General features: G+C 44.3%; 1 non-coding gene across 1 annotated transcript; it reads left to right on the forward strand.

Moving 5' to 3' along the window:
• The first annotated feature begins 15,621 nt into the window (after positions 1-15,621).
• Positions 15,622-15,730, forward strand: LOC136514525 (small nucleolar RNA R71). The gene has a single exon (XR_010773683.1). It is a non-coding gene; the product is annotated as a small nucleolar RNA R71 (small nucleolar RNA).
• The last annotated feature ends 377 nt before the right edge of the window (positions 15,731-16,107 follow it).

A 16,107-nucleotide genomic window follows, 5' to 3' on the forward strand; every position in this document is an offset into this window, starting at 1 on the left:
CTTCTTTTGTATCCATCTTTTATATATTTTTGCATAACTCATGTCTCTCTTTATAACAAAATTTTGAGAGAAATATTATCAAGAACTTGGAGCATTTTTTCTAATAAAACCTAACATATTTTTGTCTTCTTTTAGTGTAGGAGCAGAACATTTTGAGGTGGGTAAAAACACATGTTTTTGCGTACTTCCAGTATAGAAGCAGCACATATATGTGGCGTGTACGTGATCTTGATCTTGGGAACATGATAAAACTCTCAACAAGGGTCAACAAGACTTGATAAAACTCAACACAGAGCAAGCAGCTTATGTGGAAGGTTTTTAATGAGACTAATATATGGCTCTGGTAGGAAATTCAACATCATCGAGGAGACAAGCTATTGATTTTGAATTTTTGTAATAAAATTTCCCAAGTACTTTGCAAAAAGAAGCAAGGTTTCTTTCATCATATCATATCTCATTCATCAACTACTTAGATAGCATGCTTTCCCTATGATAGATTGTTCAAAAGTGACAGGAAAAGCATGAAATAAAGAATACGCATACCTCCACTTTGAACCGATGAATGCCTTTGCTTGAACTTTCTCCCAATATGTATATATTAGCTAGACTTCGTCGGCCTTATGATCTCTGCGTTCTCAATCAAACATATGATATGGCATGACTGCACGTACTTCCAAGATCTGACTCATCCTTTTTGTGCCCACGTACATCGTGTATATATATGCATGGAAATCTGACTTGCATGCACTACATAAAGGGCTCTATCGGCTTGATGTCTTGATCTTCCAATTCTGAGCCGACTATGAGCAATCTTTCATTTGCTGCTTCTGACTATTAATAAGGCGATTGTCAGTTTCAGAAGTCCCGTAATTAGATCAAGTTGAGAACATAGAAAGAGCACTGCAAAAAATTCACTTGCCAAAGCCACAAACTGCAACAAAGGTCAAGGCTGGCCAAGAGGCTTCTAGCGTTGGCCACTGAGCGTGTTGTAGGTACATCATGGTAGTGTAGACGCCTTTGTTGTCATCAGACATGTCCTCACCAAGCACGAGCTTAGAGACCCTATCTTCCGCCAGCTCATATCTTGTCGCCAATGGAGCGGCGGTCGGTCATGTTGGCATGGGGCTTCATGCTGAGCCATTTGATGGGTGCGGCGGTAAATGCCAAGGATCGGCTAAGGAGGTTGGCCACTATGGCAATCGGCTTGAACAGTCTGCTGATGTCGACGCTGCTACACTGCTCTGAGAAGGACATGGATGCATTGGACACAGCATAGCTAAGGTCACTCGCCATATCAATGAGACTCCGTGTGGACAATAATGAGCAACATTTGTCGTGTTATGGCCTAGACTCTTCCACGTCCTTTGCTCATCCATCGGTTATGCCTCCATGAGAGAATATAGTCGATGTAGAGGAGGAGGTCCACAGCTCCTTGTCATCGCTGCCAGCCATGAGTTCCTTGATCTTGTTCCACGGTAACTTGTTGCTGCTACCACTAACCTTACATCGCCACACATACATAGCAGTCTCTACCCGATCGGCCATTGCTAGCAAGTCATGCTCTAACGAGATGTTGAGCGTGTCAAGCAAGAATTCCAGTGAGAACTTGTCGGCACCTAGCATGACATGATACACTGTGTCGTCATGCTTGTTTATCCACTCTTGGGGAATTAATGGTTCATAGGCCTAGGGGTAGCTGATTCTACTTCATTAGAAGATGGCATCCAAGATACAGGGCATCGACAACCATCACTAGTCCTCGCTGTGATGATCCAACCTCCTGAATGACAATGGTGTCCTTGGTGACAACAATGAAGTAATCAAGCCAGATGACCTTGTCCTGATATCCTTATCGATAGCTAATCTCCACCGCCTTCCGCACGCCGATAACAATTTTTTTAGCCAATGGTCTCCTATCGGCTATCAGGTTGTCAACCTTTTCCGTATCTCTGATATAACCTCCCATGATGACTTTTCCTTCTTATCGAAAGATATACTTGGTCGAACAGCCGATGATAATAACCCATGGAGGAAAACTCAATGTGACCTCGACAATCGAACTAGCGATGGTCATCGGCTATGTTGATCCTCATTGGCTCTATGTGATTATTCTTGAAATTCCACTGTTGTACCAGAAACTGATATCTCACTAGTCTTACACCCTTGTCGATCAGCTACAGACTCTGTCAGTTTGAAGGGTAAGGTCTTGAACCAACAGCCGATTCTATCTCAAGAGAGGTGATTGGTTTTTATCAGCTTGGAAAGTAAATGCATCATCGACAAGACCTTCCTCGCATGGCAACTTAAAGAAACAACAATTCCTTGCTTCCTAGTCCGCTTTTCAATAAAGGCCACTGAAAGTAAAACACCTTCATGCGTATGTAAAATAGTTGATCTCAATTAATCCATGTCATGTACGCATCCATAAAAAGTAAGCCAATGTAAAAATTGCCAATCTCCATATATTAGAATAATCATTATTAATTTGATCTTCTCTTGCTTGCATCGGTTGGCATTACAATGATATACTCAAAGCATCTTATCGGCTATTGACTTGATACCTTTGTTCTTGGCTACCACAATATTTAAACAAACTCTGAGAACCTTTCAACACTTAGAGCTGATTTTCTGTATGTTGATAATAACTTTTGGCCGATGGTTATTGCTCAAAATCACTTAGTCGACGGTGGGGTAATTTGAAGAAATATTTCCTTAACCTATCAGCCATTTATAACAGCATGCAAACCTGACCTGTGAAAAACCTGAGTTCAGACTCCACCTCTTTTTGTAGACGCACACATGCAAATTTTCCTTTTATTTCTTCAAATATGCATCCCATGTCACAATATATTTGGAGTCCTAATTCTCGGCATCATATCAATACTTGCATATGTGACAGTCCTTGGTAGATTCCTGTTTGCACTCTGATCCCTTCCTTTTTCTTTGTTTTAGCAGCAAATTTAGTCGATTGTGGCTACATCGGCTCTACATAGCCGATTGTGCATTCAGAACACCATCTGCATATCCAAGCTCTTCACGTCGCACGCGGTCATCCACTGCTAATGTACCTTTGCTGGCGGTAGCTCTACTTGAGTTGGCCAAGTCATGTCTGCTAGGCCAAATGGCTTCATCACTTGATGCATCCGCTGAAGTGGAAACTGAGCCAGTACTGGCCCCCCCAGCTGATCTCTATATATCTAGACTCTTGATTCTTGGCTACTTGGAGTAAAAGACCTCATCGGCTTTTATTGACATGCGTGCCATCGGCTATCATAAGTTGAAGTTTTTGAACTTGATAATGTATTTGTCGTGCACCTTGAACATGTGCAGCTCCCTAGACCTGACTACCTCAATGTACTTTGTGACCTTCTTGTCGAGCTCTGACAGCTCATGGTGGTCCTGGTTGTCATCGCCGAAGGAGTCAAGATTGGTGGTAGCCTGGTTGAGGTCGTGCGACATCCTTTGTACCGCGCCAGCATTTCTCGTTCATCCTCGCCATAGTTGGCGAACATGGTACTCAAGATCATCCTCAACCCAAATTCGTCGGTATGATGTCCGACGTAGTCGGAGCCGTATCCATTGTGTCGTTCACTGCGATGTTGATGTCTGTCTTCCTCAGCACCGACGTGTTGTTCATGCCATCACTGGTATGCCATAGATGTGTCTGGCCACTTCGTGATCTCATACCTACACTTTAGGAACATCCTGGCAGATCCGTCTACCTTGTTTGATTGGACCATCCATCGCCGACCTTGTTCTCCATGATGTCGTGTCGCAGTGGATCGAACAGTGGCAGGAGGCTGATGAATTGCCATGGTTCATAAGCACTTTCCTTTTCCCATCCAATGTAGCTATGGATCTTTTCCTCAGCACTCTTGTTCATCCGGCATGGTTGATGATCTGCTCGGGGTTCACATCGTTCTCCTTTCGAACTTTGTTATGTGACCATGCTTCATCTACTATTAGCTTCTCAATAAAATAACTCCATTCTGCTAATACTCCATTGGCTATTTAATTTTTATAGCCAATGAGCTATACCTATTGTATGCAAGCTAATAGAAAACCTGGAGGCCACTTAGGATTTCATGCGAGCTGATGAGTCGATAGAATTTATCCATGATCTTCCAAGCCAATATCATTATTTTGGAATATAATCATCAGCTGTTTTACCCTTGTAACATGAACCTTTTGAAACACCTATAGTTAGATGCATCCATAGCCGATGAATTTACTTCTGTCAGAAGCTAATTCTAGATGTATATGACCATGTCAATAGAGTCTGCTCCAGTTGTGATCTGATTCCATAGGAAGTTTGCTAGAGAACCTGGGGAACTACTGGCGTGATCTTGGAGCTGCCCACACTCTTCATCCACCATGACTCAGATATTTAGAGAATTGACGTGCATGAGTTCAGGCCTGACAACCCCCTCTGATGCATAGTCGATGCGGGGGATCGAAACACCGGGCGTGTTCATCTCTAGGATCTTGTTGGCTCCTATGATGAGCTAATTGTATTGTTGGTGACATCATGCTTGGCGAGGAAGCTGGAGAAGAAGTTGTCAGGGGTGGCTGCTTTCGCCTTGTATGGGACTCATTCATCCTGATCTTGCCTTGTATCTTCCTACATAGCTGACTGTATTGGTTGTTTCATAGGCCGATGTCCCAACAACTTTCATGATATATTTTATATTCTTTTTTATCACTAGATCATCAATGCTGTATATATATATATATTCCAATTTCCTGGTTGGTGACTCATTTCTTTCTGGTTCTTATACCAGGAGCCAATGGAGGTTTAATGCATCGGCTCTTGAGCAGGTATTGATCTATCATCGTCTTGGTAGAAGATGCTGACTTGTCGAAGTAACTAGTTACTATCTGTTAAGAGATCCTCGGTAAGGGCAAGAACTGAAGAATCTTTCTGAAGCTATCTTATAGAACTTGCACCAATCAATGTTGCTTGATAAAATGCCCAATCAACTATTAGCTTGATCTTCGCATTCTGAGCTAATGAGTATCTTCGTATCTTCAATGCATACGTCAAACTTAGGCGATGGTGTCCTGCATTTGTTTCTGTCACTGTGCCAACGGTGGCATGGCCTATAGTTCTTTCATGAGTCCGATCAATTGGGGATCCTTAGTACTTTAGTAAGTCCATATACCACTTGATCTGTTGATGTCCTTGGTGGTGTTGTGGCAGCAGCTGAAGTACATAAACCACCATGTGTTGGCAATGTGTCAACTTCTGATGCATCATCAGGACTTGCTGACACGTATGTGACAAGAATTGAATTTCTATCATGCTGACCAGTTGGGAAGCCAAAGATGGTAATCTAGTGCAGCAACTTTTCATCCAAATGCATGTAAGTGTCATGCAAATTTTCATCCATACTTGCCTTAGCCCCTCCATCATAGGCTTTATTTAGCCAATTGGCTGTAGACATGTATATGCTTCCCATTAGACAGCTTCTCCTTCTTCTTAAACATTGCACCTCTGTGATCAAGCCAGTCAAATAATCCATGGTATGTGTTACTCGTCTGGCCTATCCCTTATTTATTTTACGATGATGAATTAACCCACAACATCTTGATGATGGCCGAATAAATGCTAACATCAGCCTCTGACTTCTGATCAAACGATTGTGGTCCCGCCGGGCGTGCCAAAACATGTGCCGACATGAAAATGTGGGAACGCACCGAGGACACGCAGCAAGCCAGAATGATCTAGAGATCTGCTTGGCTTCAACACAGGACCAGTCGATCCTGTGAATCCCAAGGGCGTGCTAGTCAATTTGACCTGCAATTGATAAGGAGAGAAAGTTTATTAGTAATTTAGGGTGAAACATGCCGGTGTTGTACCAGACAGTTCCGATATGTGGCTAGATAGCCGATTCAATGGGACTATCGACTAAATAGTCGATATCTAGCATATTAGTAAAGCAAGGATCGCTGAATTGAAGATTATCGACTAATATCAATGATGATGGTACGAATTCAAAATAACCGATACTCATGGGTCATGGCAATTTATTATGATTGATTAATCTAGATGGAACAAGTACAATGCACCCAGATATAAGTAACATCATCAGCTAGGTGGATATAACCAGTGTAAAGCATTGAGCCGATAAGTTTAATGAGAAGAGATATAACATGCAAACAAATCGACTGTCTAGTACAAATGAATCTACAAACACCCTGAATCTAATTTGTTACCATCAATATTAAGGTTCAACCGGATCGATACAGCTATGATAATAATAACAAACTAAAGCCATAGAATCCATAAAACCATCTATATATTGACAGGTTCATGAAAAACATGCTATATGTGTGAAAGCATAGGCGAATCAGCTAAAATAGCCGATTTAGGTAGAAAAAAGATTATAGCATGTGAACAATCGACTATTTAATATGAACAGATTTATACACATATCAAATCTAACCTATTATTTTTAACAATGGGGTTCGACTAGATCTATGGCAGCCATAATAAAGATAACAGATTAAACCTTTAAAATAAACAGATCTATTCACATTTAACAGAATCATGAAAACATACTATAAGCGTTAAAGTACGGGCGATCGGCTATTTAGCCCATGCAGACCTAGCAAACAGTCAAGGTCATGCCTGGCAGAAAGCAAATCTACCAACTAGCATACTCTGATTTAAAGTGCTAACAGTGGGGATCGACTGAATTGTTACAACCATAATAGCGAGCTAGAGACCAGATTCAACTAGCTAGTAAACCTACTCGAGATCAGACATGCCTTGATCATGTACTATGCATGATCAAGATTGAAGTAGAACGACTGATAAAACATAATCCATCGTTTAAAGTAAAAATTATCGCAATGTGACAAAGTAAATGATGGACTAAAAGGATGTGAGGTTGATCTAGATCGATCTCGATTGGCAGGTTGATATTGCTGAAACTAATGACAACAAGAACATTAGCAAGGTCGGTAACTTAATGAATCTACCCAAAGGATGCCACCCTTAGGTAGAGCCGATAACTTGACCTTAATCTAATTCGAGCAGTGGAGGTCAAACTTAACCGATGTAGCCATACTTGAACTAGATATGGATCGATAACTAACTTATACTAGAGCTTGTAAGAGGTCGGCTGGACCGATGTAGCCTTACAAACAAATGTATAAGCCATGACTGTACTCACAGACAAGCCAGAGGTTGACCGGTTCGATGCAGCCCTGGTTGTTGAAGAACTCATCGAGATCTACATTACTCCTACTCCTAAGGGTTGGCATGAAGCCCAAAAGGTAAAGACTATTTTGATTGATTGTTGGATGTCTTCGATACAATGGCTGGGGGTTTATATTTATACCCTGGGCTAACACAAAGTCCTAACCATACATGACTAGACAATTCTTAGACAAAAAGAAAACAATCTAATTTTACAAAATTAGGACAAAACAATTTCCATTCGTGTAGAGCCTATCTCCATTATGCCCGGGCCAATGCTGCTAATGCCGTAGCCTTTCATGATCTTGTGCATGAAGAATTCCTTTTGTTGTTCCTTCCCTTTATTCTTGTGCACATGTACACGATCAACCAACATATAGACTTGCCTTTTTAATATTGTGTGCATGCACGTTATTGCTCTCCAATACTTTCACGTGAGGAGCAAACCTGTCCATCGACTTGGCTTCTTGTATGTAGACCATCAACCAAGGCAGGTAATGTGATATATATGGAGTCTAGCTGGTCCTGATTACTCCATGTATGAATAATAAAATATTTTGGCCATGATGTCAATCTTGTTGGATAATGAACATCCTTTCCAATGTATCACTAGCTTGTTTCTCCATACTTATTGCTCTTGCTATCCATCATACTTGGCCGAATATAATAATCAGCCATGCATGAGAATGATACGTGCAGTTTCACCAATCTTTTAGCTTCTCCTTACCAAAGTTCGGTGTCAACACCATTTCATGTGACTTTTTGGTTCCAACTTCATCATCACTTGTCAATATGGATGCATGTTGATGTAATGTACATGAAATAAGCTTGTTTAACATTACTCATGCCTAATCTTAACCAGGGTCCACATGTAAGCAAAGGTGTGTTGTCCAAGTTCAAGTTGGGACTCAATTTCATAGATTGGACCACAACACCTTCATCATCACTTAAAAATTATGACTAGAGATCATGATCATTGCTTGACATAGCCTACTTAAGTCCAAATCCACTGCTTAACTTGTCCCATCCGTGCCTTGGCATCTGTATAGCCACCGGCACGATGAATGCCACGTGTCTCGGTGCGGGCATGGATGCCCAGGAGGACCGGCGCACCATCGCCCAATGCTAGCCGCGCGCTACTTAAGCCGTAACCACCCCTCCTCTTCCCCTCTTCCCCATCAGTCGCTGCCACTCCTCTTCCATCACCCACGTTGCTCCCCCTGGGTCGCTGCCTGGTGGAGCGCATCCCTGCCTCACCTCTACCATCGCGCCGCCATGCTTGGCCAGCCATAGCCGGTCATGGCTGCGTCATGCCAAGCCATGGACGCGCTGCTGCTGAAGTTGTGATGCCACCACCCTCATCACTATGATGTCGTCCTTCGAGGTAGCGATGAATTGGAGTCAAGCCACGCCATGTCCATCTCCTTCCCCTCGCTGACCACCTCACTGGCCTCCATGCCCCGCCTCTATGGCACCCATCTCTAGGAGCTACGCCGCGTCGAGTAACTCTACGCGTACCGCTTGCCACCATGAGGGCTTCGATAGGGCATGACATAGTGTTGACCTAACCATAGTAGAGCCCGCGGCCATGACCATCGACACCGTCCTCGACCATGAAGCCGATAATGACGCACCCCTGCTTTGACACGGAACCATGACCGAAGATGCGACCTTGACCTCACTGGCCCCACCGCCCTGCTACACCATGTCGGAGCGCCACCACTAGGACATGGCTGCGCCAAGCCTCGACCCCGCCTTGGCCTCGATGAGCATCAGCGCCCTTGGCCTCGCCGTGTACCATGACACCGAGCCAAGCCGTGACGACCACACTTTCCTCTATCACACCTGCTCGTTTCTGACCCCAAGATGACACTTTGAGGCCCATGTTCACCAAATCCATGCCATTGGAACACCATGCTCTGCCTCCTCATTCGAGCCACGGCCGTGTACATCATCGCCGGCCACTGCCACACCGAGAAAGCCACTGGTCAGCCATGAACATGCCATGGCTCACCTCCGTTGCTTCCCCAAGCCTTCACCGCGCCTTCCATAGCCAAAGCTATCATCTTGGGATGCGTAGGTCATGTCACTCACATCTGGGGATGGTAGCAGTACCTCGACGTGCCCCTGTTCCAAGACCGCAATGCCAATCCATGAACACCACAAGCCTCTGCCCTGTCCTCCTCAACTCGGGTAGCTGCAACCACACGACCACACCATGCCTTAGACCGCCACCACGCAGCACCACCCATCACTGTCCTGTAGCACCTTCCTGCTGTTCCATGCCTTGCCCGAATAGCTGGTCAGTCACCAACGCCCAAAAGCCCCGCCTTTTCCTTCTCACCGATGATCTCGCCAGCATCCTTGTCTAAAATCATCCTTCGTGCCGTGTTCTACACCTTGCAGGAATGTCATGCTTTGCTTTTTCCTTGGTAAGGCTACCCTGTACCGCGCCATCGGAGCTGCGACGCCTCCCAGACGCCTACTGCCACATCCAGCCTACAGCAGCAGTGCCTCGGCCACCTGCAGCCACGTTTAGCCAGCCATAGCTACCTACAGCAAGCAGCAGCCAGCTCCCAGCCAGCTGCAACCGTGTCCAGCCAGCTACAGCCGCATCTAGCCAGCTGTAGCCACGCTGGTCAGGCCAGCAGCTGGGTAGCAATAGGCCACAGCCAGCTGAGGGTGGCTGCAGCAAGCCACAATCGGCCCGAGCTAGCTGCAGCTACCGTAGCTCGTCTGGATGCTCCATGACAAGCCTTGCCTTCCCCGCCATCATCGAGGTCGACTCTTTTGAACCCCATCGATGCCATCTTTGATGTCGACAAAACCCCTGCATTTCATTTCATTGCATTCATGTCATCTATCCTTATTCATATATACATCATCTATCTATATCTATGCCTGATGATCTATCTACGAATGCCTATGCCATGCCTTCGTGTTGGTCTATCTCTTATGCTTTGGTGTCTACCTCTTGTGCTATGGTTATGTTGTTGGTTCATTGCGTGATTGTGTTGATTGCCTGTGGACCGAGCCTTCGAGCCAGTTGAGGGATCATACCTTGTTCGAATGTTTCGGTCATGAGTTCATCCCATCATGGCCGTGATGCCGAGAGTAACTTGACCCCTCATTTTTAGTTGACTTTGTAGTGCCATGTTTGTTGCCCCCTCCTACGACTCTAGGACATGGCCACCATGGGCTCAATATCGGTGTGCTTCCTACCCATACACAACGAGCCCATCTTGACCTAATCTATTGAAGACGAACTAGGGGGCGACCGTCATGGAACTTATGAAAGCCATCCCATGTGGGTAAAGCTCATGACCGCGAGTTGCCTTGCTATGATCATCAGGCTCTATCTCTTTTGCTCTTTTGCTCCTTTGCTCTTTTGCTCTCCTTTGCTCTTTTGTTCTTCCTAACCATCTCGTATGCTTGTGCCACTTAGACCATCACATTTCTATGGTTCTCGCGGTGACAACCACACCGCTATGAACCCTAGGAATTGCAAGTGCCGATCTAGTTGCACATAGGTCGTGATGCCCTACGAGATGGTGAGGATCGAGAGACCATGGGATTTGTCTCTTTTCTTTCAACCCTCGCCCACTCCCATGGCATGTTGGTCGAGAGAATATGGGGACCGTTCTTCTGTCTTCTCTTGTTCTCTTTTTTTTGATCCTCATCGATCCAGTAAGATGTGGATTGAGCCCTGTTATTCTAACTTCTTAGATTAATGTCATTTGCCATGACATGTGGATTGAAGTACCGTGGAACTAAAGTCCCTTTTTGCTTGCTTGTGTCCCTTGGTGTTCCTCTGCTGCATTCTTGATTACATTCCTTTGATTCCCATCGATTGTTATGGCAAGTAGATCAAAGGAAGGCAAATCCATTTTCCCCTCTTTTGGCTCTTTCATGCTCGAGCCCCTTGATTGCTTGTACCTATTATAGACCATAGAGTTCCTTAGGTTCTCGTGGTGACAACCGCACCGCTAAGATCCTTAGGGGTGTCTAGTGCCATTTAGCGCACCTATGTCGTGGTACCCTACAAGTGGAATCGGGCGTTTGTCTTCTCGTTGGTGTTCTCTTGTGTGTTGCTCCTTCCGATGCCACGTCCATTGCCTTGATGTGTGAATTGGAAGAGGTTGACCACTGCCCCTCCCTTTCTGCTCCTATTCCTCCCTCTCTTCGGTTCTCACCAATTCAATGGCATACGGATTGAGAGAGACTGGAACTGTTTCCTTTTTCCCTTAGCCCATTCTGTTCGATCTTGTCTTTAACCATGATGATCAGATCAAAGATCGGACTACCACTTCTAGTTAGCAATGCTAACATCTGCATCGTGTTCTTAGAACCATGTGAGTCGACCCGATTGACCATTAGAGTGCCATCTCTACCGAGGATAAGACATGGGCGTGCCTAGCTGACTTTCTCCCTCGCCCCTTTTTAGCCCGAGGGAAATGGACTCGCTTCATGAGGGCTAGCCTTGTTTTCCCGTGGTGTTTACTTAAGCTAGGCTAGGGTCTAGGCCATTTTACTTGAAGTCATATAGGTCGACACAATCGGCCTAGGAAGTATTGGCTAGGCTGTGACTTGAACTTTTGCTTAATAAACAACCACTCCTGTCTCTTTTGGCCCGAGGATCGGACATCGGCCAAGAGGGCTAAGCCATTTTTCCCTTGGTGTTCTTTTAGTGTTGTCTGTTCTTTCTATGTCTTGGCCTTTTGGAGTATTGATTGCTTATTGACTTGTTTGTCGCTCTATAGACGTAGCTGCATCGAGAAATAGCATTGATCGGACCGAAACCCATTGGAGGAAGGAAACACAGATGACAACAGGACTTGGAGGAGATCAATTGTGAGTACACTAAAGATCTCAGCGATGACCAATCAATAGGTGCCACGTTCCACCCAACCTCATAGAATCCTATTAGACATGCAATAATGTAGCTGCTATTGCTTTACTTTCATGCAAATGAACTATGATAGGTTGCATGGTAGAATTTCTTGAAGCCATTACCTTGACGCAACCTTTACCCCTACACACCCACTGTTAGGCTAGACGCTCGCTTACTACTTACTGCTTACTTCTACTACGCATTATATCTATGATGTGATGCTTGGTGGAGGATTGTTTGTGAGTGGCTAAGGCACATGGTGCCGCTAAAACTGGTGATAACTTGGGGAGATCTTGGTGTGTGTCTTGGGTGTGTGCTAAGGGTTGAGTTGACCAGATAGGATTCTATGGTGAGTCTTTGGACGAGTCCTACCATAGGGATGTGACCTAGGCATTCCTCACAAGAGGTACCTATGGCGGGTACATATGTGAGGAGTATATTCCAAGAAGGTGACTCTTTGGGATGGAGGTGCCATCGAGGCATGGGGTGTTGGTTATCCCCTTTGAGAAGATGTCATGTCTAGTCCCCTAAGGACTGGTATGTCGAGAGAACCAGATCATAGGACCCTACGTGCACACCACTCGTTCCTAAATGGGTGGGGGACGGATGCTGACCAGCTAGGATGGTGCCACTACTACTAGGTTGTTAGCATATAGTGAAGGGAGGTATGGGCATGGGACCCACACCCTCTTAAGATAGCATAGTGACCTTTGGGGCCTAGTACTATGTCTCATAGTGTCAGCATGCTGCTGGACTCTGGGTGGCCTAGGGTTGAGTGGTAGGGTGGCATCGCACTAGTTGGAAGGTAGCCCGATATCAGTCTAGGTGGGGTATCGCTGATGATGGTGATGTTGTGATTCTAGGTGTACAAGCTCTATAGAGTTGATCGATCTATACGTATAGCCGCGTCCTCGGATATGGACATTCCTATGACCTATGCTTCCCTTGATTAGTGAGATAGTCCTTTCTTCTTCTTCCCCCTAGGTTTGGTGTTGGTTTCCGGCTTTGGCCGTTGAGGCAAGGCATGAGAGGGAGTTGTCCTTGCCACCTCGAGGGTGAGAGTGTGGTGAGATGTGTGTGATGGGATGGCTGAACGTGTGTGGATGAGATGGGTTAAAACTTGATGAGCTATTATAAAATATTGATGAACTTGCATAGGAAAACTACAACCATAAATAGGCCTGTTGCTTACCCTTGCATTCCACTTACCACAAAGCAAATGCAAGTTATATGGTGGGAGCTAGTGGCCAGTACAAATCGCACTAAAAGATTTTTGGTAGGTTTTGGATGTAATCTATGATGACAGTGGAGATTAGGAGGATTAGATGGTCTCGTTCCTACGCTCAAGTTTGGTTGAGGAGCTGAAGTCTACGCCCGCTGACCTTCTATGCTGACTCTGCTGATTGCCCGTGAAGGAGGAGCCTTCACCCACCGATGTGCCATGTCTACTCTGATGCTGTTATGTGTGCGTTTTAGCTAGTATATGTTGTACTTTGGTGTGATATCACGTGTTGTATTACCTTGTAAACTTGTAATTCTATGATGTATGAACTAAGATATCAACTGAATAATGATAATGTGATAGTTTGGTCTTCTTGGACTCTCACATTATGATGTAATCTCTGGATTTTCCTTCGAGGAAATCGTGGATCGTTTCACTAAGCATCTTGTGATGGTGTCTCTGATGGTGATGTCACCTTCTCTTCCATACCTGCTTGATCTGTGGACTTGACTTAGGTAGAGTAGGTTCATCTTTTACAACTTCTTTAGGTTCCTCATCTTCCTCCCAACTTTTCTTTTTGGATTGATTCTTTTGGTTTTGAGATGACCGATGTCTCCTCCTAGAGTGGGACTTCTTTGGCTGCTCATAAGTGGTATAACTATTAAAATAACAGCGTACCTTTTCTCTAGGGAATTGGAAGTGGACTTGTCCATATCTAACGTAGATGATTGTGTTGGTAGTGTTGAGGAACAGTCTTCCAAGGATGATGGGCGTATCATCTTCTTCTTCACCCATGTCTTGGACATTATGTTAACACCCGATCCAATGTCGCAGAAGGTCTTGTGGAATATTCTTTGTCCAATGGTACACTCAATCGTTGGTACACCTAGACATTCCTTCTTAGCAAGGAATGGTGAAGCGAGGAGGTGGTCATACTCTAATCTAAGTGTGTTGATCATGCTGACTGATTCTTCTTATGACTGCCTGGCTTTGTTCTTCCTCCTCCTATTCTTCTTCTTCTTAGTCACTGTTGTCTCTTCGGGTAGGTACAACATTTGTGGATATTCAAGAGATTGCAAGATATGATTCTTGAAAGAGAACTTCTCCTTTTTATCCTTGATTGTGAAGCAAATCTTGGCACTGTCCATGTAGATGATGGCTTTTGCGGTGCTTAGGAAAGGTCAGCCCAAAATAATGGGTGTCCTTACATCTCCACCTGTTTCTAAAACCACAAAGTCTACGGGAACATATGATTGTCCCACTCGAACAATGGCATCTTCAAGAAGTCCCTTAGGGTAGAAGAGTGACTGATTTGCAAGCTACAAATGCATATTTGTGTACAACAAAGTATCTCCATTAATTTGATCATAAATTACCTTAGGCATGATATTGACACTTGCTCCAAAGTAATAGGCAACTTCTTGAAAAATGTGAGGTCCAATGGCGATGGGGATGATAGGTCTTCCTAGATTGCTCTTCTTTTTCGGCAAGGTATAATCTATCCACCTTCCCGTCGATGGTTGTATATAGTAATATGCTGCATGATGAATATCGACAAGATTTGCAGTTTCTAGATCTTTCGGTTGCTCTGAAATCTTACCTTTGTTGGACGGAGGAACAACAGTAGCCAGCTGAGCTATTTGTGATTCTATCATTTTATTAAAGCTATGCTGATTCTTAAAGGCAGAAGCAAAGCTATCCATTTTATTATTTATGTTCTCTAGAATTTTATCATTGGTAGCTACCTTTCTAGATAATCCCTCCATAAGTTTGGATTGGCCAACAATTAATTCTCTCAAGGGTGGTTGATTGAAATTATTAAAATTATTACCTTGATAGTTACCTTGGTAATTACCTTGGTAGTTCGGTCTCTGTTGCTGATTCCATCCTTGATTCTGCTTAGGACAAAAGTAGTTGTTGTTGATAAAGTTCACATCCTCATGAGTTTTAGGACAGCTGCTCCCTGAATGCCTAGTGTTTCCACACACTTCACATGTCATGCGAGAATCATGAATGTGCATGACTTCTTGCTTCTCATTGGCTCAATCTTCAAGCTTCTTCATCAGCAGGTCCATCTTGGCAGATAGCATGTCTACCTCCTTGAGTTGATGCATACCTCAACCTCTCTTGTGGGTTTGAACATGTTCTTCATTTCATCCTTGATTGGAGGCCATCTTCTCCACAAGAGCTGTTGCAGCTGGTATGGTGAGTGACAGGAATGCACAGCCAGCAGCAGCATCCATAGTCTCATAGGTACTATTTGTCAACCCGTGGTAGAAAATATGCATGAGTATCCAATTCTCCATCCCATGATGAGGACATTCCGCAATGTAATCTTGAAAGTGTTCCCATGCCTTAGGAATAGATTCATCATGTTGTTGTTGAAAGCTTGAGATTCTCTCACGCAGAGCATTGGTCTTACCTATGGGAAATAATTTTGCTAGGAAGGTAGTGGAGTAGTTATCCTATGTAGTATTTCTATCTTTGTTGGTGTAGAACCATTGATTTTTGTTCCCCAAGAGTGAGAATGGGAAGAGGTGAAGTAATATGGCATCTTGGGTTACTCCTTTGATGGTGAAAGTGCTACAGATCTCTAGCTAGTGTTGGAGATGTGCACTCACATCTTCATGCGCCTTTCCACAAAACTGGCTTGCTTGCACCATGTTGATGAGGGCTGGCTTGAGCTCGAATCCATTGTCTCCGACATTGACTGTCGGTCCAGTACGGATGTTGGCCATAGTTGGAGCAGAGAATTCATAGAGAGCCCTATTAGCCATAGCTTCAAATTCA

Source organism: Miscanthus floridulus, chromosome 16 (assembly GCF_019320115.1).
Source record: "Miscanthus floridulus cultivar M001 chromosome 16, ASM1932011v1, whole genome shotgun sequence".
Lineage (NCBI taxonomy): Eukaryota > Viridiplantae > Streptophyta > Magnoliopsida > Poales > Poaceae > Miscanthus > Miscanthus floridulus.